The sequence below is a fragment of the Heterocephalus glaber genome, unplaced genomic scaffold, assembly GCF_053883595.1.
Source record: "Heterocephalus glaber isolate CG9 unplaced genomic scaffold, H.glaber_assembly_v1.0 deba00001594, whole genome shotgun sequence".
In the NCBI taxonomy this organism is placed as follows: Eukaryota; Metazoa; Chordata; class Mammalia; order Rodentia; family Bathyergidae; genus Heterocephalus; species Heterocephalus glaber.
The window spans coordinates 16615961-16643330 of record NW_028258369.1 but is presented as its reverse complement, the minus strand read 5'-3'; the positions used below and the strand labels follow the sequence as shown (position 1 = coordinate 16643330).

The 27370-nt window shown below is 41.6% G+C and overlaps 1 long non-coding RNA gene across 2 annotated transcripts in view; it reads left to right on the top strand.

The window, feature by feature from the left end:
* The window catches only part of LOC147823300 (uncharacterized), a 206901-nt gene that overhangs the window by 35555 nt on the left and 143976 nt on the right, over nt 1-27370 (top strand). The gene's annotated exons all lie outside the window — the stretch shown is intronic.

Genomic DNA, 27370 nt, shown 5'->3' with positions numbered 1-27370 from the left:
AAAAATAGTAGTAATTTTAAAAATAACAAATAAAAAAATAAAAATGAAGGGCCTCCTTCAGGGTATGTCTCTGCTGTCACAATAGACAACGTGGGCAGCAGTGTGCAGTTATAAGTCAGTGAGTCTCAGTAAGCCAGTCACAGACTTGTGAGATTCAGGCAGATTTCTGGCTGCAAGTCCCAAGTTGAGCTCCCTGTCCTCCTGCAGGGTTGAACTCTGCAAGGTTCTATTACAGGTTCCAGCTGCCTTTCCCCTGGAGCTAGTCCAGGTTCCCATGGGAGGTGATGATCCCTCCAACTTACCAAGCCTGGTGGTCTGGTGTGCCTTACTGCAGAGATTCTTTTCACTTTTCCAGTGGGCTTCAGTTTTCATCAGGGAGCCTGAGAGTGGCCCTCTCTCTGTTGTTCACTTCTGCAGCTCAGGACAATGGCATTTATGTCGCCCTGCACCTCTGTATTGTGGAACCAGGTAGCGGTACAGCCAAGAGGCCAGAGGTGGGGGTGAGGGGGGTGGGGCCTGTTGTTGCATCCGTCCTGCGTGGCTAAGCTGGCGGGTCGTGGGTGTGCGGGGGGGGGTCCTCACAGTCTCCTAGATGCAAGTGGGCGGAGCGAGCCGGACAGAGCGGAGCTCAGCCCCCCGCGACCGTTCTGACCAAATGGCCAAGCTGGCGGTTGGTCAAAACTGCTTATTTCTTGCAGATGATGAAACCCCAAATCTGGCACTACAATAGGAATTGGGAGCTGAAAAACGGGTGCTGTATCAATTCAGAAATGGTGTGGATGGCAGGAAGTCTCAGCTGGCGCTCTGGTGACTCTTCCCAGGGACCCCTGGCTTGAGTCAGGTTGCTGAGCACTTAGAAATCTTGTTATCTATTGGGGGAGGGGTGGCAGGTTCCAGGCTAAGGCAAGAAATGGTGCTGCGGAAAAGGCTGGATGAAATGCATCTATTTCATAGAATTCCATGAAGTGTATTTGCATAAGAAGCTGGTGATGTGGAGGGTAAGAAGGTAAATATCACGGTCATTAATTTACTTTGAGAACCTTCCAATGGAGAGAGAAACTGAGCTTCCTTCCAGCAGAAGACTTAGGAATAGTCTCCTCTACTTTTATAATTAGGTTCAAAGAGACCCTAATTCTTTACGTCTGTTCTGATGTGTCAATTCAAAAGTCAAATGTTCAACCATGAGGTTTTTTTTTTTTTTCTTTTTTGTACTGGGGATCGAACTCGGGACCTTCCACTTGCGAGGCAGGCAGCAGAACCACTGAGCTAAATCTCCGGCTCCTCTACTTTTATAGCAGTGGAAATATCACTGTCTTATAATCTTTTCTTTTAGCATAAAAATCTCAGTTAGATAATGCAAGAGCAATGAAAGAAATATAGTGACAGGAAAATAGAATGGAACCAAGACATTGAGATAAAATATATGGTATAGTTTTGCTATATGATGTTTTCTGAAAAGTTTCACTGTTGGCCTGGATTTTTATGTCTTTCATCTTCATGATGATTGAGGCTCTGATTGTAGCAATCAAATTCAGGTGGAGTACCAGTTGAATCTGCTCCTGGGATAATGCATCTCTCTGGGAGAACTGTTGGGGTCAGTGTTTTGGGCATAATGATCCTCAGAATCATTATGAGATACTGGTTGTCAGCGAGGTGGTAGGTGCAGGGATTATGGGACAGGACCAAACCAGGTGACTTCCAATAAGCTTGCAGCCCAAGGTCTTCTGTGACCTCCTAGCTCATCAATACACCCCAGGAAGGTACTGTCCCTCCCCAAAGCGACATGGCACTAGAGTATTGCCCATGTTATTTCAGTCCTGTCTCTTGGGTTCTAAGGCATATGGGAAAAAAACCTCAGGGCCTGTGGGTCATGAAGAAAACCATTTCTGATGCTGGGAGTAAGCAAATCATGGTGTGTTTGTGGTTTGTTGAAATATTGAGGCGTTGGAAGGCATTTGTTCTACAATCATTGAGCATCTGCTGAGTGATCATCTCTATCTGTGAGAGGCAGTGAGGATCAAAACACAAAAGAGGTCCCTAGCCCTCTGGCAGTGTACAACCAGGGGTTGCTCACAATTAACTCCCTGTGTGCAAGGATAATCTTAGGCAAAGAGCACTTTTGTGTCACAGATATTGAGACATATCTCAGTCCATTCTCCATCCCACCCCAAGAGTCATGGCTCCTTTGGAACATGGGACATAAATAAAAAGACAAGAATGGCCTGGTTCAGAGAATCTTAGCATACTTATTGGCCACATGGCATCTATCATATGGAAGTCAAATACATCCCATCCAGTCCATGCCTGACTCCAAGAGGGAAATTTAACAAAAGTTTGACAAATCCTAGTACCTCTGTGCTTGTTTCTCTGGGCTTGTCTCTTGTCCTTCCATCAGTAAGACCACTCAAACAATACAAATTAAACTAGGAGAAGAGCCCAAAGACATTGTCTCACTGATTGATGATTGATTGATTGATTGATTGAAGTACTGGGACTCAAACCCAGGGCCTCATGCATCCTAAGCAAGTGCTCTGTCACTGACCTATATCCTCAGCCTGTCTCTTCTTTTTATAGTCCCTGGTTTATACTATATTGCTATGTTTTGGGCTTTACAGATGCTGAGGGTTTAGAATTTGAATCATCAGGATCTGGGTTCATATTGAATTGAAAGATCAGCGGAGTCATTCCAAAGCAATATATTGGATAAATAGAAGAAAGGCAGAGAGTGAGGGAGCAAGAAAGGGAGAGTTTGAGTGCAACAGTGCTCGAGTGGCTTTATGTAGACATCTAGCAAGCCCAGTGGGTTAAGCCTCAAGGGTTAATGGTTAGATCAGTCATCTCAACCCCAGACACTCAGAGTAGTGGTTCTCAGTCTTGGGTGCACATTACAGTCCCCTGGGGAGCTTTTAAAATGTGCAGATGCCTGTGTCCTATCCCAGATCAATTATGACTGAATCTCTGGGGGTGGTTCACAGGCATCAGGATTTAGCAGAGTTTCCACTGCTATCTAGAATCATCACATGCTTGAGAACCACTGAATTAGATTTCTGGTAGAAAATTTAGAAGGAATGATTTAAAAATCCTCTGCTCTTCTGAGTATAATTCAATTCTATCTAAATACGAAACCTCAGAATGATTAGAGTCAGGCCTTAGTAATTTCAAACCGTTAGGCTCTTCTTCGCCATGATTTGTTACCAAGGGAACACGAAATACACACTTATATTAACATATTGAAATATATAGTAATATATCCACATAGAGAGACTGGTTTTTAATGTTTCTGGAACCAAGATACACAATGGCTTCATTTACATCTGGTGCTTCTTTTTGTGACCTGAGCCCCAAACAACCCATCTTTTCTTTCACTCAGAGAACATGGACACCAAAACAGGTGTCAGGGAAAATGAGGGAGCAGGGCAAGTCCATGCAGCCTGGGCAGGCTTTGGGGAAGAAGAGCATCCAATGGAAGTGGCAGCCAGTGGAACACTGCTATAATGAGATGTACTTGGCGCTGACAGGCCGGGACTGGATGGATGGGGTCAGAGAAAGAGTGTAGAAGATCTGACTTTCTTGCAGTCCGAGAGATGAGAAGTAGCTTGCCTGGGAGCTCAGCATGGGGATGGAAAAAGCAAGATGGGGTAAGGTAGGCTCAAAGACAGGAAAGAAATTCTTCTATGCATCTCCTCTTGCCCTCATCTATAAGACACCATGGAGAAAGAAGATGGAGTAGTAGTGTATAATCTTGTTTTATCTTGACAGGGGCTTTTGGGCACTTATGTAGGTGTGTGAGATAGGATCCTTGCCCTTGGGGAAATTTCCGTTAATTAGGGGCTAAAAAATTATGATCTGCATTACCATTCTGTCCTGTTTGAATGAATTTCCCTCAAAGTAGATTTCTGAATCTGCTACAGTTGAATACAAAAGAAACCCTGTGGAGAGGTATTAGAAAGCCTCTTTATATTTAAGTATCCACAGCAGTGGGCCTGAGACTTCAATATGATCAGTCTGTAGGCGAAGAGCACTCTCTAGTCTATCACTTTGCCGTTTTCTAGTGTATTTGAGATTTATAAAAGCTTTGTGAGGTAGGCAAGACAAGATGGGCTGAATTTTCCCACTTCACTCAAGATTGTTGTAGAATCCACATCTTCCTATTTCTTATCCTCATTATGTTCAATTTTCCCCCTTCTGACCAAACATGAATTTGTCACAAATGTTTCCATGTTATACTATTTAAAAAGAAGAGAACTCTAATCCTGGAGCAACTTAATTTGAGGAGAATGTGTTAAAGTTAATTCTGACTCTCCAGTGGAGTATCTTAGCAACCACATGTATTTACTAAGGACTACTTCTATACCCATAAAGCAAATCCAACATGCACTTGGTTTCATATGTGCTCCCAAAGCTGGATTGTTATTTAGCTGCAACTCTAATCTCAAAACTGTAATGACTCTTTTGTACTCAGAATCTTATTTTCACCATCTGTCATGCATATGATGTGTGAAATTCTAGCACTTTCTCATTTGAAAAAAAATTTAATTAAGAAGATGATACTAATGAGGGAATTCTTTTAAAGGTTGTTCACTTTAGTAAACATGGAAATTTATATAGGCATGACCTTTTTGGACAGCAGTTTGATAGTGAGTATCAAAAACCTAAAACCTCATATTAGCATTAGAGGTGCTAATTCCACCTCTGGAATCTATCCTAAGGCAAGCAAATCTGAAATCCAGACCAAAATTAATGCCTAAAAACTTCATTATTTATAAATAGTGAAGTATTATTCATAAATATTGAAGCATTATTCATAACAGCAAAACAGTGGAAACAACCAATAAGACTAATAATATAGCAGTCTGGTTGAATTTTATTTTATTTTATTTTATTTTTTTGGTACCAGGGATCGAACTCAGGACCTTTTGCTTGCGAGGCAGGTGGCGGAACCACTGAGCTAAATCCCCGGCCCGAATTAAATTTTATGTAGTGATAAAATGGAACAGTATGCTTCCATTAGAATAAATAATTCTTTTAGTGGAAAAATACTTATAATAGTAAGTTAAGAGATTAAGTGGAATAAAAAGTGTTTGTGTATTATGAACCTAGCTATGTAAAGCCACAATCATGAGAGAGGATGCCAGTAGTAGTTGGATCTTGGAGGTAGGCTGTTGGTAAATTGCTTCTCTCATCCATATTTTCATGGGTTTCTCGAATTATCTACCATAAGTATGCATTATTTTTATAATTAGAAAAATCACATTTTAAAGACTGTGTGCTTTATGTAGATTCTTCATGTGCATTTACTTCACAAATTACCTTTCACCTTTTTCCTTCTTCCAAAAAATCTTAGTTTCAGCAGAGAAATAAGCACATTTGTGTATATAGCCTCACATTGGTCTATTTATTGATTTGTATATTTATTGTGCACTTATTAAAATTGGACATGTAAATATATATCATGGAAGTCATCTTTTCTATATAATTTAGACTCTATTAAATTTGCTTGAGCCATTATTGAATGTATTTCAAAAATTTCCCTGCTATAAAGACGTACTTTGTTTCTTTACAATTTATATTTATTTGTTTTTGGATAGGTAGTATAGACACATGGTTCAATAGTCCAAAAATGGAAGCTGTTATATGGTAACAAACTGTATTTGTATCCCTGTCTTTCAGCTACTTAGCTCCCCATCTGTAATGACTACTGTTAGTGTCTTCTTATGTATTCTTATATAGATGTTTTATCCATAAAAAGCAAATTTGTACATTATATTTTCCTTGTTTACCCAAATGGTAATGTACTATAGACACCATTCTGTACTTTGCATTCATTCTTAGTATATCTAGGAGATGATTTCATGTCAGCACATAAAGATTCCCTTTATTCTTTGAGGTGGCATAATATTCTGACATGTACCTTAGCCAGTCCATATTGGTGGATGTCTGGATGTCTGCATTGTTTTCATTCTTTTGCCATCATGCACATCATTTGTACCTAAGTCATTTTGCACATATGTAGGCATCTGTAGAATGCATTGCTAGAAGTAGATCAATTGTTACTTTGTACATTTATAATATTGCCACAATAATTCATTTTTGAATAGGAGGATATAGGACTATAAAGTTGTCAATCCCCTTTAAATTAATATATGATTTCAATGTTGCCCTAATCAAAATATTTATAGCATCAACTATTGGAACTTGAAATTAACTCATGATGCACCTCTGTTCAGCACATTCCAATGACCCCCCCCCTCAGAGAAAGAGCCCAAATCTTTATATTTGCCTGCAAGACTCTCCATGATTTATTTTACTCCTTGTTACTTCTCTGCCTTCATTTCCTCTCTGTCTTTGTTTCTCTCTCTCTCTCTCTCTCTCTCTCTCTCTCTCTCTCTCTCTCTCTCTCTCTCTCTCTCTCTCTCTCTCTCTGTACCAGGCACCCTGGGCCCTTATCTTAGGGCCTTTGCACATGCTGTTGCCATAGATCTTTCCCCAGAAATCTACAGAGCTTGCCCTTTAATCACAACTGCCAGGTTTTCATGTCCTGATTCCTTGATTTTGCATCTCTTCTACTTTTACCTTCCTTCTTTATTCTTTCTCCATGCCACTTACAATCCTCTGACACTGTACCTATTTGCCTGATTTAATTGACATCACTCACAGCTGGAATGCAATCATCCTATGAACAAGAATTTCCTTTGTTCTGTCCCCAGTGCTTCAACTACTGCCTGGCATTTCTTAGGCCCTAAATTAACATTTATGGTTTTAAATAAACCTGTGAGAATGCTTAGGAGAACTTGGGGGTGGGGGGCTTTGGAACATATATAATTTAGGATCTCTTATAAATCAATAAATAAAAGATAATCCATCAAAAATGGGATAAGACATGAACAAATAGTTCTCAGAACATGAAATCCCAATGGCCAATAGTGACAAAATATTTTCTTTCATTTATAATATTAAAAATTCAAATTAAAATATCAACAAACGGGGCCGGGGATTTAGCTCAGTGGTTTTGCCGCCTGCTGTGCAAGCACAAGGACCCGAGTTCAATCCCCAGTACCAAAAAAAAAAAAAATCAACACACTTTTTCCAATATCAGATTGGCCAATATCCAACAATAATAGCTTATACTGCCAAAGAAGAGATGCAGGCACTGTCACCTACCATTGGAGGAAGGGGAATTTTGAGTATTCTCTTTGCAGAGCACTTTGGTAATCTGTGAAAATCAAAGCTGCCTATGCTCTTTGATATAGTCATTCCACTTCTAGGAGTCTGTCCTACAAGAAAAACATGAGTGGAAAATGATTGATGTCCAAGCATGTGCATGATAACACTGTTTGCATTAGAAAATAAAAACTTAATTGTCTAGCAATAAGGAAATCATTGGTTAAATAAACTATTCTGAATCCACATAATGGAATATTCTATAGCCATTTAATAAGTGAGCTGGAGGCTTGTATGTAATTATACGGTACAAGACTTAGGATCTAGTAAATGCAAACCATACATGTAGTACATGTTCATTTGTGAAACAATGGATATAAATATATATTATTGTACAGTCTATATGTAAAGACTTCATGGAAATATTCAGAATTTCATCTCTGGGTAGTGGGACTTGGGTTCATGATTGGTGAGGAAAAACTTTACCTCTCATTTTATAACCCCTTTATTCTTGTTTTTTGCCATGTTCCAGTGTTAGACATTTATTTTAACAATATGAACACAGATAAAATTACTCCAAAATGTTTCTAATTATAGAAAACCAAGGTTCAAGTACGAAAGGTATTTTATTATCCATTCCTACTATCTTTGTTAGCAATAATAAAATGAGCTCTATTTGAGAAATAGAGACTTGACTAAAGTTGATGTGTTCAGAGGGGTTATCTTTACCTCTCAAGTAAAGTAACATTTCCACTTTCCAAACAAAGCACAGAGAAGATTAGCCCCAAGGACACTAGTCTGAAAGAGTGAGGCTTGCATGATGAATCTACTCCTGACCACACTTAGCTGCAAGGGAGGCAGGGACGTGTAGTCTTTTAGCTGATTACATTGTTAGTCTGAATAAATCCAGCCTTCTGATACTCAAGAAGAAAGGGAGAAAAGACATTAGGTGACCATTTGTAGCCTTTTCCCACTCTCCAAGTTTCACATGCAAAAGAGAACTAACAACAGGCCTTCTAGGTTTGATGGAAGGCTTAAAAGAAATAATGGATGTAATGCATAGCACATGATAGGTGCTCTGTTAATACTTGGTTCCTTTGTCTCCCCTTTCCTTATTGGCTTTCATAGGCATTGTTTTATCTGAGAAAGCAAGCAACAGTGAAGGCAATACTGGTTAGATCATTTTTTTAACCTGAGTCTTAATTAGCATAATTAATTCTAGTTAGAAGCTTCTCTGCCATCTTCTTTTTTGAATATTGCTTGAATTTTTCTTTATAAAGGTTTAAAAGTTGCTTGGCCAAATCTCAAATGTTAAGAAAGCTATGCAGCACAGCAGTATTGGGTGGCTAGTGTTGAGTGCATGAAGAATTGTATATAAAAAGCAAGAAATGGAAACAACCTAAATGTCCATTAACTGATGAATAGATAAATGTGATACATATACACACTGAAATACTATTCAGCAATAAAATAGAATGAAATCCTGTCATTTGCAACAAGATGGATGGAACTGGAGATTATTAGGGTAAGGGAAATGTCAGTCACAGAAAGACAAGTACCACATTATCCCACTCATGTGGAAGCTAAAAAAGAACATGATCTCATAGAAGTTGCTCAAGCTGGGGAGAATAGGAGGAGGGAGGGCTAGGGAGATGTTGGTCAATGGGTAGAGTCATAGTTAGATAGAAGCAAGATGTTGTGGTGCGCATGATAGGGTGACTTTGGAACATAAGGTACTGTACATTTCAAAAAGCCAGAAGAAAGATTTTTGAATGTTTTCACCATAAAGAAATGATAGATTGATATGTTTAACCTGCTTTAAACATTACATAATGCATACATGTATCAAAATGTCACAGGGTCTTCATTAATATGCACAATTTTAGGGGCTGAGGATGTAGCTCAGTGGTAGAGCGCTTGCCTAACACTCATGAGGCCCTGGATTTGATCCACAGCTCTGAAAAAACAAACAAAAATATGTACCATTTTTATTTTTATGTATCACTTAAAATTAATTTAAATATTTTTACATGAAAGCAAAAAACTCCCAAAACAAAGAAACCAACCTCAGAGGCCAAGCAGCATGAAAAAATGGTCAGCTATGGGAGCAAGATTCTGGGTTTCATTTATCTCATTCCATACTAGTTCAGTAATTAAGTTGCACAATATGGCAAAGATAAAGGAACTTTGCAAATGTAATTAAAATCACTAGTCAGTAGATATTCACTTGATCAAAAGGGAGACACAGTAATCCGGGAAGGGCTGGAATCCTGACCTAGTCAGGGGAGCCCTTTAAAAGAGGAATTCTGCTGCTGCTTTAGCAAAAGCAAATGGCATAAGATCCTGGGTTCAATCACTAACAAGTCACAAAAATCAAACTGCATGTCATGGAAAGGGTCACGTGTCAGGAACAGTGGCATCTCATGGCTGACAGCTAGCAAGGAAACTGGGATTTCAGTTTTGCAATTGTAAGACACGAACTAAATTCTGTCCCCAGCTATGTGAGCCTGTAAGTGTACTTTGTGTCTCAAACTGAATGCAGCCCAGCTGAAATTTTCTTTCAGTTTTGTGACACCCAGGCTCCTAACCCATGGAAACTGTGATATAATAAATTTGTACTTCTTTAAACTGCTAAGTTTGTGGCAATTTGTTATACAACTCTAGAAAATGAATACAGGGAATGATTTAGCTTGGATTCCTCTAGAACAGGAGTCAGCAAACTACAGCCTGGCCAACATGCCAACCCAACCCATTAGGTAATTTTGTAAATAAAACTTTATTGCAACACGGCCCATGTGCATTTGTTTGCCTATAGTTTATGACTGCTTTCACACTGCAGTGTCAGAGCTGAGAAGGTACAATGCCTAAAATATTTGTAACGTGGCTCTTTATAGAAAAAGTGGTCTAACCTCTGCTCTAGAAGAAGAATTTGAGATGAGTATTTGATAGCAAGCAGTTTGCTTGAGTGGTGGCCCCCCAAAACACTAGGGACACGAGCCAGATAAAGGAAGGGAGCCAATAAAGGTTACATTATTCAGTTGGCTGTCACTGGGAGGAGTTAATCCTGCCAGAAAGGTCTGACAACCAGCATTGGACATTCACTTCAGAGAAAGCTACAAGATGGGCAAGGGAGCTAGGGTCTTTCTGAACTTGGATCAGCTGATGGTTGTGAGCTGCTGCTCCACAGCTTTGAAGAGAGCCCTTGGGCTATCAGATGGAGAGACAGGCAGTTGCATCTCTAATAACCTCCTCCCCAAGTAAAAGGTGACATTTCTAATGTCAGGTGTGGTGGTCCAGCGCTCTGAGAGGCTGAGGCAGGAAAATCGTAAATTTGAGCCCAGCTCTAGAAACTTAGAGAGACCTTATCTCAAAATAAAAAGATTAGAAAAGGGCTGGAAACAGAACTCAGTGTGAAAGCCCTGGGTTCAATCTTCATTAAAAAAAAGTGACACTTCTAATTGAATTTGACAGAAGGAGATGAGTATGCTCGGGCCAGAATTTCTTGGCTTATTTTTCTTCCAGATTTGCCTGCCTACTTATAGGCTCTATTCTGGCTTGCTTTATACTGAGAGAAGCTTACAGGGTGGACTTTGCTCCAGAAAAAGGTGTGGCCTAGTTAAGTTCAAGTCAGTAGGAATGTACTGGAAAGCCCACTTGGACCTGGATTTAAAGCCGCATTCTTCAATGATCTATTTTTTTTTTTTTAGGTTTTTTTTTTTTTTTTTTTTTTTTTTGGTACTGGGGATTGAACTCGGGCCCTTGCACTTGCAAGGCAGGCGGTGGAACCACTGAGCTAAATCCCCCGCCCTCTTCAATGATCTTATCAGTAATAAAATTGGTATTTCCATTCCACAGGCTGGAGTCCTGAATTTATTGTTCATTAGTCTTGAACTTGGGTAGAAAAAGAAGGTAAGAACTGGGTCTGATGGTGTATGCTTGTAATCCAAGATATTCTGGAGGCTAAGGCAGGAGGACTGTAAGTTTGAGGCTAGCCTGGACAACTTAGCAAGACCTTGTCTCAAAATAAAAATTTTAAAAAGAGGCGAGAAAGTAGCTTAGTGGTAGAGTACTTCCCTATAATATGTGAGATCCTTGGTTCCATTTCCAGTATCACATTTAAAAAGATGGTTGCAATTTATTAGCCCCTTAAACTCCACAGATGATTATTTCTATGGACTAATTGACTTCTATAGGTTCTTAACACAGCATAACAAATTACTGTGAAAGACAACTAATGCCCAGTTTGTGAAATGAATGTTTTGTGTCTCTATTTATCTAGTACATTTTGTTTTCTTAAATGAAAGAAGACCAAGTCCAGAGTATAGAATATTGTATTAAAACTCTGCTTTTCCATCTAGCACATGAAACTATTTTTTCTGGAAAGGTGACAGAGAAGTACTGTGTATTGGAAAATGCTCACAATGGATTAGTATTCTTCTGTCTATAGCTTGGGCAACAATGGCCTTTTGTGACCCAGAGAGACACACTATATTCTAAAACAGAACTAACAGATGTGCATGTCTACCATAAAAAGAGACTTGCACAGGGAGTGCCAGTTACCCCAGGGAAAGCGGAAAGGAGTCATAGATGAGAGAACAGTGATGCCTTTTATGGTTTCTTTTTAGAAACTTGATTCTTTTACCCGTTTGCTTTTTACTTCGTGCATAATGAGTTTCATGCATAATGAGATTCCCTGTTACTTGTGTTGTTTCTATTTGGTAACTACTTCTATTTCTACTGTAGTTTTTTTAAAAAAGCTTGAAATATCTTATGAAATGGCCCTAAGCAAAAATAGAAAGAAAATTGGCTACTTGTAGGAAAATGGACAAGTTGAGCAGAGCAATTTATTTGAATGCAATGGAGATGGCAGGAGATGTGAGCTGGGAGTCAATGAGGGGAGAAATTTGTCATGGCTTCCCTCCATCTCAAATAGCTCACATCCTGACTGTCTTGACCTGGGTATTTCTCCACAGTATGGCAGTGACTGGGTGTGTGAGAATGATTAGGTGCAGAAGTAGGCAACAGACTCCAAACCATAGTGGCTAAAAAACACGAAATTTCTTTTTCTCACATAAAATACAGGGCAGTCCAGAGCTGGTGCAACTACTGTGCTTCATGAAGTCATCTCAATGTTCCACCATTCCCAGGGTGTGACCTTCCACCTGTGCTTGAAGGTGAAGTTCAGGACCCTAGCAGAATTCTGGGCAGCCGGAGAAGGAAGGGATAAAGACTAAAACTACACAATGAGCATGTGCTAGCTGTCTTTTGTGGGAGGTACCTGGCAGCAGTCATGACACTCTTTTGCTTAAATCTCATTGGTCAGAATGCAGTCACATGACAATGTCTCCCTGCAAGGGCCAATGGGAAGTGTAGTGTTTCTGTGTACTCAGCTAAACATTAGAGTTTCTACTACTATGGAACAAGGGATTTTATACATTAGGGAACAATCACAGTGTGCTAGAAATTGCTCCTTTTGTCCTCTATATGTTGTTCCCAAATGATGCTAGTTTGTAGGATGTGTGCCAGCACATAACAAGGTATTCAGTGGGCTCTGTTGAAATGTAAAAACATTTGTGCCCTGTGCCAATTTTTAGTTTTTTTAAAGATATTATCCTTCATTCTGTCTTTATCTTCCCATTACATTCTTCCCATTTTTTGTGTTGCAATGTTATTTCTTTTCTGTTTCTGTTCTAGATCCTCTAATCATGTCTTTCACTCTGTTCTCCATCTCTGCGGATATCTGGGAGATTATTTCTGCTTTGAATTTTTCTAGAGCCTCATTCATCTGTTTTGTTACTTCCTGTGCTATCAGTTCAGGGTGTCCAGGTGGTTGGTTATGGGACTTTTCCATCTCATTTCCCCCAGGATTTACCCTTGGTGGGGTGGAAGTCTGAGTTTGTGCCTTGCTTAAATGTCTTCTCATTTTTGTGTTTGGTACTGTCCTTGGTTTAACTCCTGGGTTGATAGTTTGAAATTGCTTATTGTAGGTATCTTTGTTGCTTGTAATCAGAACCCTTATGGAATGATTTCTTCTCAGAGGTGTCTTCCAGATATAGCTGGTCTTTAAGTTTTGAGTCTCTAATGACTCTAAGGCTATCTCATTTTCCTTATACTAGGAAGGTTCATTGACTAGATCAATACCAACACCTTAGCCCAAGTGATACAATCAGCAACACCATTGCATCAAGTACATCTTTGAAAATGACATTTTGTGGTAGTTATTAATCTATCACCTTTAGCTGTGTGAATTAAAGCAAGATCAAGGACCAACCCAACATATAGTGAATAAACTCTTCAATATAACAACTTTTCCCTTTGGGATGGGGAGTTAGAAGGGGTTGGGGAGGGAGGGGCAGATGGGAAGAAGGATAGGGGAAGGTTAGCAGTGTGGTCAGAGGACACAGGTGAGAGGGAAAAAGAGAATACTAGGAAAATAAAGAGGAACTCCAAATGAGGACCAAGACAGGGACAAAAAGGGAAGATGAACAATGTGGGAGACCAAGAGAGTGAGTGTAAGAGAGAGAAAGGAAAGAGAAAAGAAAGAAGAAAAGAGAAGAAAAAAAGGAGAGAAAAACAAATATTTGCAAAGAGTAGGAAAAAATTAAAGATAAGAGGAGCAAACGAAAAGAAGAGAGCAAAAAAAGAAAACAATAATACTAATTTTGGGAATGAAAAATAACCATGAAGATGAAGGGCCTCTTTTAGACCTGCCTGTCTGCTGTCACAATAGACAATGTGGCTTGCAATGTGAAGATATAAGTTAATGAGTCTCAGCAAGCCAGTCACAGACCCATGAGATTCAGGCAGATTTCTGGCTGCAAGTCCCAAGTTGAGCTCCCTGTCCTCCTGTAGGGTTGAACTCTGCAGAGTTGTATTGCAGGTTCCAGCTGCCCTTCCCCTGAAGATAGCCCTGGTCCTGATGGGAGGTGAAGATGCCTCCAACTTACCCAGTACAGTGGTCTGGTGGTCCGGGGTCCTCTGTGTTTTTGTAGTGTGGAACCAGGTGGCTGCACAGAGGAGCGGGGCCGGGGGTGGGGGTGGTGTCCAGTGGATTGCTGCTGCGCGCGACTCGCGACCTTGCTACAGCGTCCGCAGACCTGCCTGTCTGCAGCGGGCTGATCCGGTGCATTCCGCACAACTCTGTTACTTCTTTTCTGAAATCATGATGGAGATATGTAGTGGCTATTGGCTGCCCTGTGTCCTTACTCCTAATTTACCTGTTTGAGGAATCCTACCGTATCTAGTCCAGGAAGCCCCACTCTCAGCCTCTGGGAGGTTACATGTCACGTGCACCTAGGTCCTTTTCCCACAACATTGTCATGGCCTATTTACTTGTGGGTTGGGGTCAAAGCTTGGTTTTCAAACCCAGATGTGCAAAAAACCTGATTTTTCCACAATTGATGTTAATGTCTATTTTAATCCTCCATAGAGCAGAGTGGAAGAAACTTAAATTAATTGGAACCAGGATGCCTCACTTTTATGCAGCATGTCTAAGTTTGGAAATGGGGGGGCGGAGTCAGGCTTTGCAGTTTTCTGTTCACTTCATCAGCTGAGGTGCCCCTCTTGCCATTTGGCTCTCAATTGCCCATCACCACAGCTTCTGTTAGGTTGTCCTTCCCTCCCACTGGCAAGATCCTATTGGGTCAGGCTTCCTCTGTCCTCTCCGGGTTCTTCTTGGAGATGTGGAAATGGCTTGATGTGTCCTTACTGTGTTGGACCATGGGAACTCCTGTGTAGCTCACTAAGGCTCTGTTCATTCTTGCAAATCTCAGATACATGGGGACACGAGTAACATCCTTTTATACTCATGCATGGCTGACTGAGACCTTGCTTCTAGAGACCATGGAGTCTTGATTTAATCATCTTCTATGACAAGAAGATTGGAAGTGGACAGGCTAGGTCCAGCGCTCAGTTCAGTCAAGTTTTCTCAGGCATTCTCTTAGCTTTGCTGGCTTCATAATACAATGCTTGCTGCTATGCCACGCACCTTATTCTCTCCTGATAATACAAAGCAGGAAGGGGGTAGTCCTTCACTTTCCCTTAAGGAGGACAGATCTTTTCAGGACCTCTTAATCAGTCATCGGGAAGACTTGAATCGCTGGATGATTGTGGTGGTTTAGAACAATTATGATTCATTCCCTGGGGCTCAGTCCATTGTCACCCAACATCTGAATGGCTCTGCAAAGTAGGTAACATTAATATCCTTATTTTGTGGATGAGGAAACTGAGCCATAGGAAGGTGAGATTATCTTATTTTCCCAGGGTTGCTCTTGAGTAAGAGTCTAAAGTAGGAACAAAGCTCAAGCTGTCTGGATATAAAGCCTAGTCTATTATCTACTATAATTTATAGACCCTTAGTAGACTCCCAAGTTTTACAGGAAATTACTCTTTTTTTGTTTTGTTTTTTTGCAGTTCTGGGAATTGAACCCAGGGCCTTGTGCATGTTAGGCAAATGCTCTAACACTAAGATACACTCCTACCTCTATAATGAAGTTATTGGCAGTTGTTTTTAAGTAGCTAAAGCATTAAAGGATAAAGAACACAAATTTTGGAGTTTAGGTTTATGTAAGAGCTTAGCTTTTAACTACTCTGAATCTTTCTTTATTTCTTTCTTTTAAAAAAAAAAAGCCTATAAAATGAAGATAATGCTACACACCTTTCAGGATTGCTTTCAGGATTAAATTTGACAAAGCTCATTAAGGGCCTTGCATGATGCCCGCTCTGACAACTATTATTATAGAGTCAACTAAGTTTGGAAGGCAGTCAATCCCTAACTTTCTCCCACTGATAAGAGAAACCATGGAATTATAAGCCAAAGGCAAATACAACCGAAGCAGGCTCCAGTTGAGTTGAGATCTTCCCAAAGGATCATTGTGCAGTGGAGCAGTGTCAACCACATATTCAACTTCTGGGAAGTTTGCTTGCCAAAATAACGGAGAGGAGGACCAGTTTCAATGTGTAGACAATCCCAGCTATGTTAAAGCCTTGAGTTAGCAGGAGATAGAACAGGTGGATTTCCTTTCTCACAATCTCTGTTCTCAGCAGTTCTGAAGGTGGAGGCGTCTTGCTGCATGATGTGTCCCCAGCACATGACATTTAGCACTCAAGCTTGTCACACACTAAAAAAGATAAAGGGCCTCTCTTAAGGTCAGAAAAGGGAGCTACTAAAGAAGTCAACACATTCGAACCCTAACTTTTGCAATCACAAGTCCAGAGACATGATGTTTGTGCTCCCACAAGGTTTCTGATAGTCTTGAAAAAGAATAGAACTGTGTTATAGTTTGGGTGTCCCCCAAAGGCCTGAGAGCTGAATGCTTGATCTGCAACTCATGGTACTCTTGGGATGTGGTGGTACCTTGAGGAGGTGGGGCTTAGTGGGATGAAGTGAAGTCATTGGAAGCGTGGCCTTGAAGGCCATATCAGGACACAGGCCCCTTCTAATCTCTGCTTCCTGGTTGCCATGAGGTGAGCAGTTTTTCTCCACCATGTCTCTCTGCCATGATGATCTATCTGCCTTACTACAGGCCCAAAGGCAACAGGGCCAAGCGACCATATGAACTGAAACCTCTGTGAAATGTTATGACCCAAAATAAATCGTTCTCTTTTAGGCTGATTATCTCAGGTATTTGTTACAGTAACAGAGAGCTAACACAAACTGGGTTATTGGATCCTTTGGATTAATACAAATTGTTATACTCTGAGAAGGAGCAAGTTGAGAGTTCATACTTACCCATGAGGAACAGAGCTTGTAACACAGGACTGGGAGGCTACTGTCTGGATTTGGTAGAAACTTGGAGGAAGAGTTGAGATGTCTGAAGATTATATGTAGAAATTTAGTGTAAAATTTCCTTATTACTATAGATAAGCCCTTCTTTGTATTTCTTAGCACTTTTATTGTCATATAATTCACATGATACAAAATGAACTGAGCTAGAATATAGTGTTCAGAGTTGTGCAACCATTGTCACATTTTTTTCTTTTTTTTTACTTTTCTTTTTTGGTGCTAAGGATTGAACCCAAGGCCTCATGCATACAAAATGCATTCTACCATAGAGATACACCATGAGCCCCATTACAATTGATTCTAGAACATGTTCATCACTCTGAAAAGAAATCCCACACTAATTAACATTCAGTCCTCTTTCTTCTTGAAGCTCCCCAGCCCCTGGCAACAACTAACTTACTTTCTGACTCTACAGATTTGCCTGTTCAGGATATTTCTTATACTAGATAAAATAACACAATAATCAGACTTGTATGTGACTATAATTTTATCATCCTTATAAGCAGTATCACTCCAGTTAAACAAACTAGGGAGACACAGATTTGTCATAAAGGGGCACGATCATATAACCTGTCATTATTCAGTCCATATAAACAAACAGATGGGATGTGACCATTAATTCCCTTAGTAAAATTTATGAGCTATTTGAAAATTAACACTTATGTGGTAGAACCACAGTTTCGACTTGCAGTGTTTTTATCTATGACTCATGTTTTCTTTTTAAATGTCATTCTTGGTATTTTTATTCTTTGGGCCTCCTGCTAACTCTCAAATGCAATCCCTGCCGCTTTGCCTGGACCCATTACAAAAGGAAGGGCTGAAATGGAAAACATACAGCAATAAAGAAGCTCTTCCTGGCTTTTAGATTTTAAATGCTGGTCCTTAGGCCAGATTTGTACAGTATTGTCACGTAGCACCTCTGAGGTCCAGTGTGTATTGGCATGGGGCTGCATTCACTGGGAGGGAAGGGCACTTTGATCTTGTTTACACAAAGATGCCATAGGAGCTAGCAGCAGCCTTGGCCTTAGTTGAAAATAAAAAGGGTTAAAGCTGTAGATTTAGGGGAATACTTGAGTTTGAATCAGGCTTCACATACAGATCTCAGAGAATTTCATTGAGCTAGATCATATCCTTTCTCCCTTTACAGACAGCTGTTTCCTTCTTGATGCATATAATAGAAACTGACACCCATTTCCTCCAATGCTGGCTACAAACTGGACTATCCAATAGAACTTTGTGTGATGATGGATGTGCTGTCCAAATAGCTAATGAGTACTTGGAATTTGGGCTAATGTGACCAAGGAATTGCATTTAAAATATTATTTATAAAAGAATTCAATGTGACTCTTACACATGACCAGTGGCTACCATATTGGACAGTGTAGATGGTAAATATTTCCATCACTGAAGAATTTTCTGACTGCACTGTTTCTCTGGTAAACAGCCCTGAGAAAGGACTTGGAGTTATGGAAGACCCTTGGAAGGGTCTGCCCTGTGGGTGGCTAGAGAGGAGTCAGGCCAGGGAGCAGCAGGAAGCAGCTCAGAGCACACATCTCTGTATCATCTTGCCCAAGAGGGGAAGGGGTTGGTGTAGCTCCCCACTGATGCCCACCAGTCACTGATGGTGGGCTGCCTCCCTGACAGGGTGTGACTTCTCAGGCACCTCCATCTTCCCAGAACATGGGCAGAGGAGACACTGCAGCCCCAGAGGACCATAGTGCCTGCCCCTCCTGCTCCTGACCCCAGGGTGTTCTCCAGACACAACTGTAATGTTTCCTGCACATCCTTGGATGCATTTTTGTGTACATAAATATATATGGAAATATCCATGTACTTTTTCCATTTAGACAAATAGCCTCATTCCATACATGCTTGTCTGCACTTTGCTTTTTGTACTGAATAGTGCATCCTGGAACTATTCCGTTAGAGTCATTTCTTTCATTTCCTCTTCTTGGCTGTCTTTATCATAAACAAGTTCAGGCTGAAAGATAAAAAGAGCTGCAGTGGCTTGGCTGAAAGAATGCAGAGAACCTCATGTTTAGCTTATGGATTTAAAAAGCAAGCTGTTTGTTGAGACTGCAGAGCTTGGTTCAAGGAATTTCAGGATGGCGTGATTTTCCTGTGAAATACAAATGCAAATTCACTTGGTGATAAACTCAGGCAGTGTGTGGGCTGATTAGACAATAGAGTATGCAATCAATACATTAACCTCCTAGGAGGACTGCAATAGCAGAACGCGGCAGCCCCTGAGGCAGGCAACTCTGGAACAGAGGCCTTGGAAGTCCCAGATTTGGGTCCCAATCCTGCCATTGAATTGTGTCACTTCTGATGCCTCTTGATCTCTCAGGGCCTCTGTTTTCTTGTCTATTAGATGTGGGTGGTAATAAGCATTCCACCCTATCTCAAGGGGTTTGATGCACAGATGGGTCAGAGTTGCAAACCAAATACCTTCAGGCAAATACATGAGTCCTGTGAGGCTGTTGTAAGTAACAGGGACTATGAGCTAAGAGGAGGATTAATTACACACACCCACTCTGTCTCTTTCCTGTTTAAACATTTCAATGAATGCTACCCTAACCAAACAAAGCAGTATGTCTGTGGGTTACTCACAGCCCTTTGGCAAGAGTTGGCATTCTACAAATTTGAATTTTGAACCCATGCAGAAGAGATGGCTCTACTGTCACTCACTATTTACTAAGCTGCACCTCTACTGACTCTTAAAAAACATCTTCTCCCACTTCCATGGTTCATCTTTTTAGCAGTCAGGAGAAGCAAGGTCACGCTCTGGAAATGACTCAAAAATGTCAGTGGCTCTAATTATTTCTTGCATGCACTACACGGCCATTGGTCATGGATTTGAGGCTGATCTCGAAGTCCTCATTCACCAGCCTAATGGAGTACCTCATCGGGGGACCTCACACTGCCCCAACAGGTGTTGCTGGGGCCTGTGGAAGGGAAGGGAAGGAGACACTATCCAGGAAGTGCTTAGACTTTTGCCTGCATTTCATTGGCCAAAACAAGTCATGTGGCTCCTCTCCCCTCTAATGCAGTCCCACCTATGGAAGGAGGACTACAAGTACCTGCACACAGTGCTGAGAAGGCAGGGCTCCCTCAGACATCCCACTGTTTCTTGTGTTTCTGAAGTTCACTGAATAAAGAGATTCCATTTCATCAGGTGGACGGTTGTATACTGAGCCTCCTGGCTGTTTCTATGGCACTTGACACCTGGCTCATTAGAGTATGGATACAGCAGTAGCCATAATAATGGGATTCTTTCTTTGCCAGCTTCTTTTGGAAATGCAAGTCCTTAGCTTGGGAATAGAGGTCCATGTGCCTGTATTTTCTGGCAGTTCTAATCACAAACAAATGAAAGAAACATTCAAATAACTTAAGACAAATGATCCTGCAAAACTTAGACACAAAAAAGTATCCTTGTACCCCATCTTTCCAACCTGACTCAGATCCCTAAGGGCTCCTATTTTCAGGTGGTGATAAATTCTATGGGGGAAATAAAAGGAGCAGAGTGTTTAATGCCTTGTAATTCTTATTTTTTGAAGTATGTTTTATTTTTTGACACATCATATTTGTACATATTTATGGGAGAGGTACAGTAGGATACTTCATACATGTATTTATTGGTCACTTTCCTGTTGCTGGGACAAAATACCTGACATCTGCAACTTAAAGGAGGAGAGTTTTATTTTGGCTCATGGTTTCAATGGGTTCAATCCGTGGTTAACTGACTCCAAGGCAGGAACATCACGGTAAAGGGTCTGGTAGAAAATAGCTGGTCAACCCATAGCAGCCAGGAAAAAGAGAGAGAGAGAGAGAGAGAGAGAGAGAGAGAGAGAGAGAGAGAGAGAGAAATGGGGACAAGAATACACACCTTCAGGTCATGCCCCCAGTGACCCACTTCTTCCTGCCAGGTTCCACCTCCTAACAGCACTTTCAGCTATGAACTCATCAATGGATTAATTCACTGATGAGTACAGTGCCTCATCTCTGAACACAAGACTTTTGGAGGACATTTTAGGTCTAAACCATTAATGTACACAATGTCATTATTAAATCAGGGTAATTAGCATTACCACCTCCTCAAACATTAATCATTTGTATGGGTTGGAGCCTTCAGACTCTAGTTATTTTGAAATATATCATAAATATTTATAGACTACAATTACTCTATTTTTGTACCCGTTGGCTAGCCTCTCTAAGTGACATTTGAGTACGAGAGGGAGGAAGTGATTTATGTGGCTCTTTACATAGAGGGTAATTCATTTCTAAATAAAGAATTCCAAACCCCTGGGACTGAGAATGTGCCAGACTGTACTGGATCAGTGCTCCCCACATTGAGGCTACCACCACATGTAGCCCCTTAACTTTGTACCAGAATCATGAGCTAAAACAAACCTCTTTTCTTTGTAACTTAGGCAGTCTATGGTGCTGTTCTCTTAGCAATAGAAACTTTTTGAAACGGCCCCTCCCCCCATTTCTGTGTCATCAGTCGGCTTCATGACCTCATGATTCTGGCCTAGGGATTCACAGCCTTCTCCCCATCAGGACTTACAGGATATGGAAGATGATACTCTGTGGGCTATTTGCAAATCTCAGGGCACAGCCACCCTAATGCCAATAGATTTTCTCCTAGTCCAACACTTTAGTCCCCTTTTGTATAAGAAAGCAAGCCATTTGCAAATCTTCCTCTCCTGGTCCTTTATCATTGTGTCAAAGTTTTTACATCCACTATGCTCAGTGTTGAGCCCATGTTCCAGCGATGGCAGCATTTTGACATAAGTACAAGTTCATGTGCCCCATCTCGGACTCACTGGACCAGACTGACAGCAGGCCCCAGGAATCTGTTTAGTGAGCTCTCAAGGAGATTCCTTCACATGCTGAAGTCTGAGTATAGGCTTAGTGGCTGCTACCATCACCCCTCAAATTGAGCCACAGTGCTTCCTGCACTCTAATGAGAACAGCTGATCTGGCCTAGTGGGCGCCACTCTGCTACACTAGAATCACCCCTGGAGAGCTTTAAAACAACAACAGTGATGTCTGGGTCTCCACTCCCAGTGATTCTGATTCCACTGGGCTGGGCTTGGCCCCGAGTGATTCATACACACAGCCATTTCTGAGAAGCTGCCAGATGGATCTACACCGTGTTTCCCATACCCAGTGGGATGTCCTGCCTCACACTGTTCTCTCTTTCTGGAGTGCCTGTCTGGGCCACTTCCATTTGCCAACTCTGTCCACCTGAGAGAGCTGAGCCCAAGCAGGACTCCTCCATGTGCTGATCATCTTTTCCCTCAATTCCTGCACCATCCTACTGGTAGCTGTATTTTATCACTACCCTAATTCTCACCTGCCTTTACTCATCATGTACACCTCTTCTCTTACTTCCTAGCATGCGATGTAATATCCATTTCTGATCTGTTTCATATCTCCCAGTGACCTAGAAAATGCTGGCTGCTTCACAAATGTTCATTATGAAAATGTGCTTCATGTAGATCAGAGAAAAGTCACTTTGTATTGAAGCTCCATGGATGACTGCTATGCATCATGGCCAAAGAAGGCCCCTGACTTGTACCCTGCCAGAACAAGGCTTCATTCACAGAAAAAGCATCTCACAAACTATGTCTCATGGAACAGTGTTCTGACTTATACCTGTTACTTGGCACAAAACTGGAGAAATCACATGACTTTTTCATGTCATTCTTCAGGTTTTTCTCTCATCCCTAGCACACAGTTTTTAAGTCAATTGAAACACCTCTTTACTTTCCCACAGAGCAGAAATTCATACCACAGTACCCATTTGAAAGTGAATGATTCAGCGCCTCCTGAATTAAGAGTGTTGCGTGTGTCTGTCACCTCTATCTAGTTTTACAACACTTTTATCACCCCAAAAAGAAACCATGGCCCCATTAGCAGTCATTCACCATTTATACCCAGCCCCCAGTTCCTGGCAACAACTATTAGTCTGTTTTCTGTCTCTATGGATTTGCCTACTCTTGGACTTTTCATATAAATGGAATATAAAGTATTTTTTGGTCTGGCTTCTTTCACTGAGCATAATGCTACAGATATTTTTCTTTCTACTTGTCTTAGTTACTTTCTCAGCACTAAACACAATACCTGGTACCTGGAAATTAAAGGAGGAGAGATTTATTTTGATTCACAGTTTGCAGAGGTCTCTATACGCTCTACTGTAGACTGTAGGCTAGCCTACAGCCAGCTTAGTCAGCTGGCTCCAAGGTAGGGTACCATGGCAGAGAGACATGGTAGAGGGGAAGCAGCTTGTGGCATGGTGACAGGAAGAAGAGAACAATCAAAGGAGGAGGAGGGAGATAGACCCTTCTAAGCCACGCCCCCAGTGACCCACCTCCTCCAACCAGGCTTCACCTCCAAACATCACATTTAAGTATAAACTCATCAGTGGACTAATCCACTGAAGAGTATCGCACTCTCATGATCCAGTCACCGCCCCAAAGTCCCACCTATGAGCACATGAAGCTTTGAGGAGAACAACTAGATGCACACTGTAACACTACTTATACCTCAACTATTGGGTTTTGCCAGGCACAGAGGTATACGCCTTGTAATACCAGCCACTCAATAGGCTGAGGCAGGAAGATTGCAAGTCTGAGGTCAGTCTGGGAAGCTTACTGAGATCCTGCCTCAAAATAAAAATTTTGGAAGGGGCTGTGGATGCAGCTCAGTGGCAGAGTGCTTACCTAGTGTGGATGAAGTCCTGGGTTCAATCCCTACCACTGCAAATAAACAAACAAAAAACAATGCTGGGTTTGCTTGAAGTTTCACTCTTAGCTCTCTTTCCTTTTAGTCTCTGTGGAGACTTTATCTACTCCTGTGGAGTCTACCACCCACATAGAACCTTGTTGTTCAGTTTTTGTCTCTGGCCCCTCTCCTGGATCCAGAACTTTGCATTTGTAGGAGGTTGAACCAGGAAGACCATGGCAAGTTCAAGGCCAGCCTGGGCTACATGGTGAATTCAAGGCCAGGCTGCACTACAAAGCCAGACCCTGGCTCCAAAACCAAAAAAAGGAAGAAGAACTGTACATTTAAATATGCACTAAGCCACTTGTCCACTGCAGGGAAATCCCATCTTCACCTTTTTTTCCTGAATTCCTATCCCAGTGAAATGAAGAGTGACTTCCCCTTATCTGTCCAAGCCAGAGAGCTGGGGCTTGTTCGGAATCTTTCCTCCATCTTACGGTGGTAAGTGTCTCACAGGGGCAGGAGCTCAGAGAGACTCAACACTGGTGACACTGGCTGGCTGGCTGGCTTTGGGCCACTTATTTACTCCAAGTTCATGTCTATGTCTGGAATGAGAAGTTGACCTGCAGGTGTTGTGCTGGGATCAAATAAGGTAGTGCCTATCAAGATTCAGCACACAACAATTTGCTTGGTACACTCATCACCAATCACCCACTTCCTGTCTCTGAGAGTTTCTTGTTGCTGCTATGACAAATTACCCCAAATTCAGTGGCTTAAAGTGATAAGGATGCATTCTCTTACAGTTCTGGAGGGTGGAAGTCTGAAGTGAATCCTACAGGGCAAAAATCAAGGTATTGGCAGGGCTGTATTTCTTGTGGAAGCTGCAGTGGGAAGTCCATCTGCTTGACGTTTCCAATTTCTTGAGGCTGCCGGCGTTCCGTGACACACAGCTCTGTCCTCTGCTTCTCAAGTCTCTTCTTCCACTCCACGCATCTGCCTCCCTCTTACAAGGATGCTCCTGATGACATTGTGCCCACTCGGGGAATTCCGATACATCTCCCCAATGCAGGATTCTTAATTTCATCACACCTGCCAAGTCCCCTTTTAACAGGTGAAACACAGACTCAAGTTCTGGGGACAAGGTAGTGGACATCTGGGCAGGGGGCTGCCACACCCTCTCTAAGGCCCAGGTCCACAGCATGCTTTCCCTCATCAGTATCTGGTTAATTTCCTGCTCTGTTTAAGGCTGAGGTAAAGCTCAGTGAAATCCAGCTGCTAATGAGGAAGAGAGGTTTACTAGACATATCTGCATGTCTAGTAAATAGGCAACGTTTGTCACCTATGTCCTGGCTTCTCACTTCAGTGCCCAGGGTTCACCCTCTCCAGCCCCAGCTCCCCCGACCTCCATTTCCATATCACTATCTCCTGCCCTTGCTGACGACAGAGCTCAAAACTCCTCACTGCTTCTAGTGCCTTGGACCTTAACTCACTTGAAATAAAATCCTCTAAGCCCTGCATTCATGTAGGAGCACTTGGATCTCTGTACTGGGCCCTAAACTGGTGATTCTTCTCAGGGTTGACAAACAATTTGGCAGTGAAGGAGCAGTGGGAGGCCAAAATTTAATGTGTTCAGGTGTGAACCCAGAACTGCTTGGGCAACTTTACTTCTTGCCAGTGCTGTAGAGTATAATGACGTGTGTAAAATACTTACAGATAGGTACAGATATCATAAATATACAGTATAAGATATAAATGATATATACATCATATATATGCTATAGGAACCATATAAAAATATAAAGAGCAAAATGTACAAATGTGGTCTATGGGTATCTAGAACTTTGCCAGTGAACTGTTCCTAAATTCCTCAATTTAGGCAAAAAACCAAAAACCAACCAAACAAACAAAAAACCCAAATGGGGTTCATACTGAGTAATATTGTTTGAAAAGTGATCAAAATATCTAGCAGGCTGGGGGTGTAGATCAGCCAGAATGAGGCTCTGGGCTCTGTCCCTAGCACTGAAAAACAAACAACAAAACAACAAAATCCACTCAAGGGTATACTGATGAGGAAACCAAATTATGACAGCTCTTGGTACTACTTTTTTGTTTTGTTTTTTGAAACAGGGTCTCACTATGTAGTTCAGGCAGGCCTTGCTCTCACTACATACCCCTGGCTGGCTGCAAACTCATGATCCTCCTGCCTCAGGCTCCCCAGTAGCTGGGATTATATGAGTGCACCACCACACCTGGCCACAATTGTATTGTGAGACACCTCTACTTCCTGGTTTTCCTCCTTTTTATTTTTGCCATTTCTTTCCACCTCCCAGCACAGGCTGCTCTTTACCTTTACGGTATCATTGTTCTTCAGGGCCCACTGGTCCATTCCTCTTAGCCTACATACTGCTCCTTTTCCACCTTCCTAAGGCTGAGGGCTCAAAAATCTCATTGCCTTCTTCACCCCAATGAATAGAGCAACCATCCAAGACAGAAACTCGAGGCGCCCTAGATTGCTTCATACCCTGCCCCACATCACCCAGCCACCAAGAAGAAGGTCTGTTCCCTCAGGACCTCTGGAATACTCCTCTCATCACTGCTGTGGCCTCAGCCTGCAGTCTGGAGCAAGAGTGCAAATGCGTCCTCCAGAGACACACGTAGTCAAGCCAACTCAGATTAGGAGCTCATCCTGGACTCCAGCCTGACACATGCTGAGGGTGGGAAGCAGCTCCAGATCCTCCCTAAGGCTCTGCACATCCTGTCCTTGAGGTTTTGTTTGGTTTTATGAGTCATGGTCTTGCCATGTAGTTCAGACTGGGTTTGAACTTGCAGCAATCCTCCTGCTTCAGCCTCCAGACTGTCAGGATTACATACCCTGGGCTTCTTGTGTTTACAGTTGCAGAGACAGAGTTCAGCACCATAAAGCAGCTAAAAGTAGGGAGTTGAGGAGTCCGAATATCTGGGCTTGAAGTCTACTTGCACCACTTGAAGTGAACTTGGTTAAGTTGCTTAATTTCCCTGAGCCCCGGTTTCCTTGTCTGCAAAATGGGAATGATAACCCTTCACATTTCTCACATCCCCAAACCTCTGAAAGGCTTTTCTTTTTTAATTTTGTTTGACAGTAAAACTTTGACCTTGACCAAACCTCGACCTGAATGATACAGAAGATCTTTATGATTGTTCTTTACCCCACTTAGAATAACCGTCTCTTTGACAGTACAGCTGTCTTGATGGGAAACTGCTGCCCTCTGCCCTTGCATTAGTTCTACAATATGCTGTTTTGCTTTGCAAAAGTACAACAATGTCTGAATTCTGAAACATGTCTGATCTAAAGGTTCTGAAAAACAGGTTGTGTACCCATCATAGCTACTGCCTGAATTTGCCATAGACTGATTGCTAAAAAATTAATATTCATAAAGCAATTAGAAGAGTGTGGGACTCATAGAAAGCCCGATGTATGTACAATATTTGATAAACATTTCGTGTAACATTTAACACTAGGAATGAAGTGAAAGATAAACTATGATGTGTCAGAAAAGAGTTTCATGAACATGGGTGCTTCTATCAAAGCTGGGTTATTACCATAGCTTTTCTGTTGTAAAGAAAATAAACATTAGAGAGACAGGAGAAACCTAGTTGAATGATGCCCCAACTTTCTCCCGGCTCAGAACTAATCACCATTGTGAAGTTAATGCACGT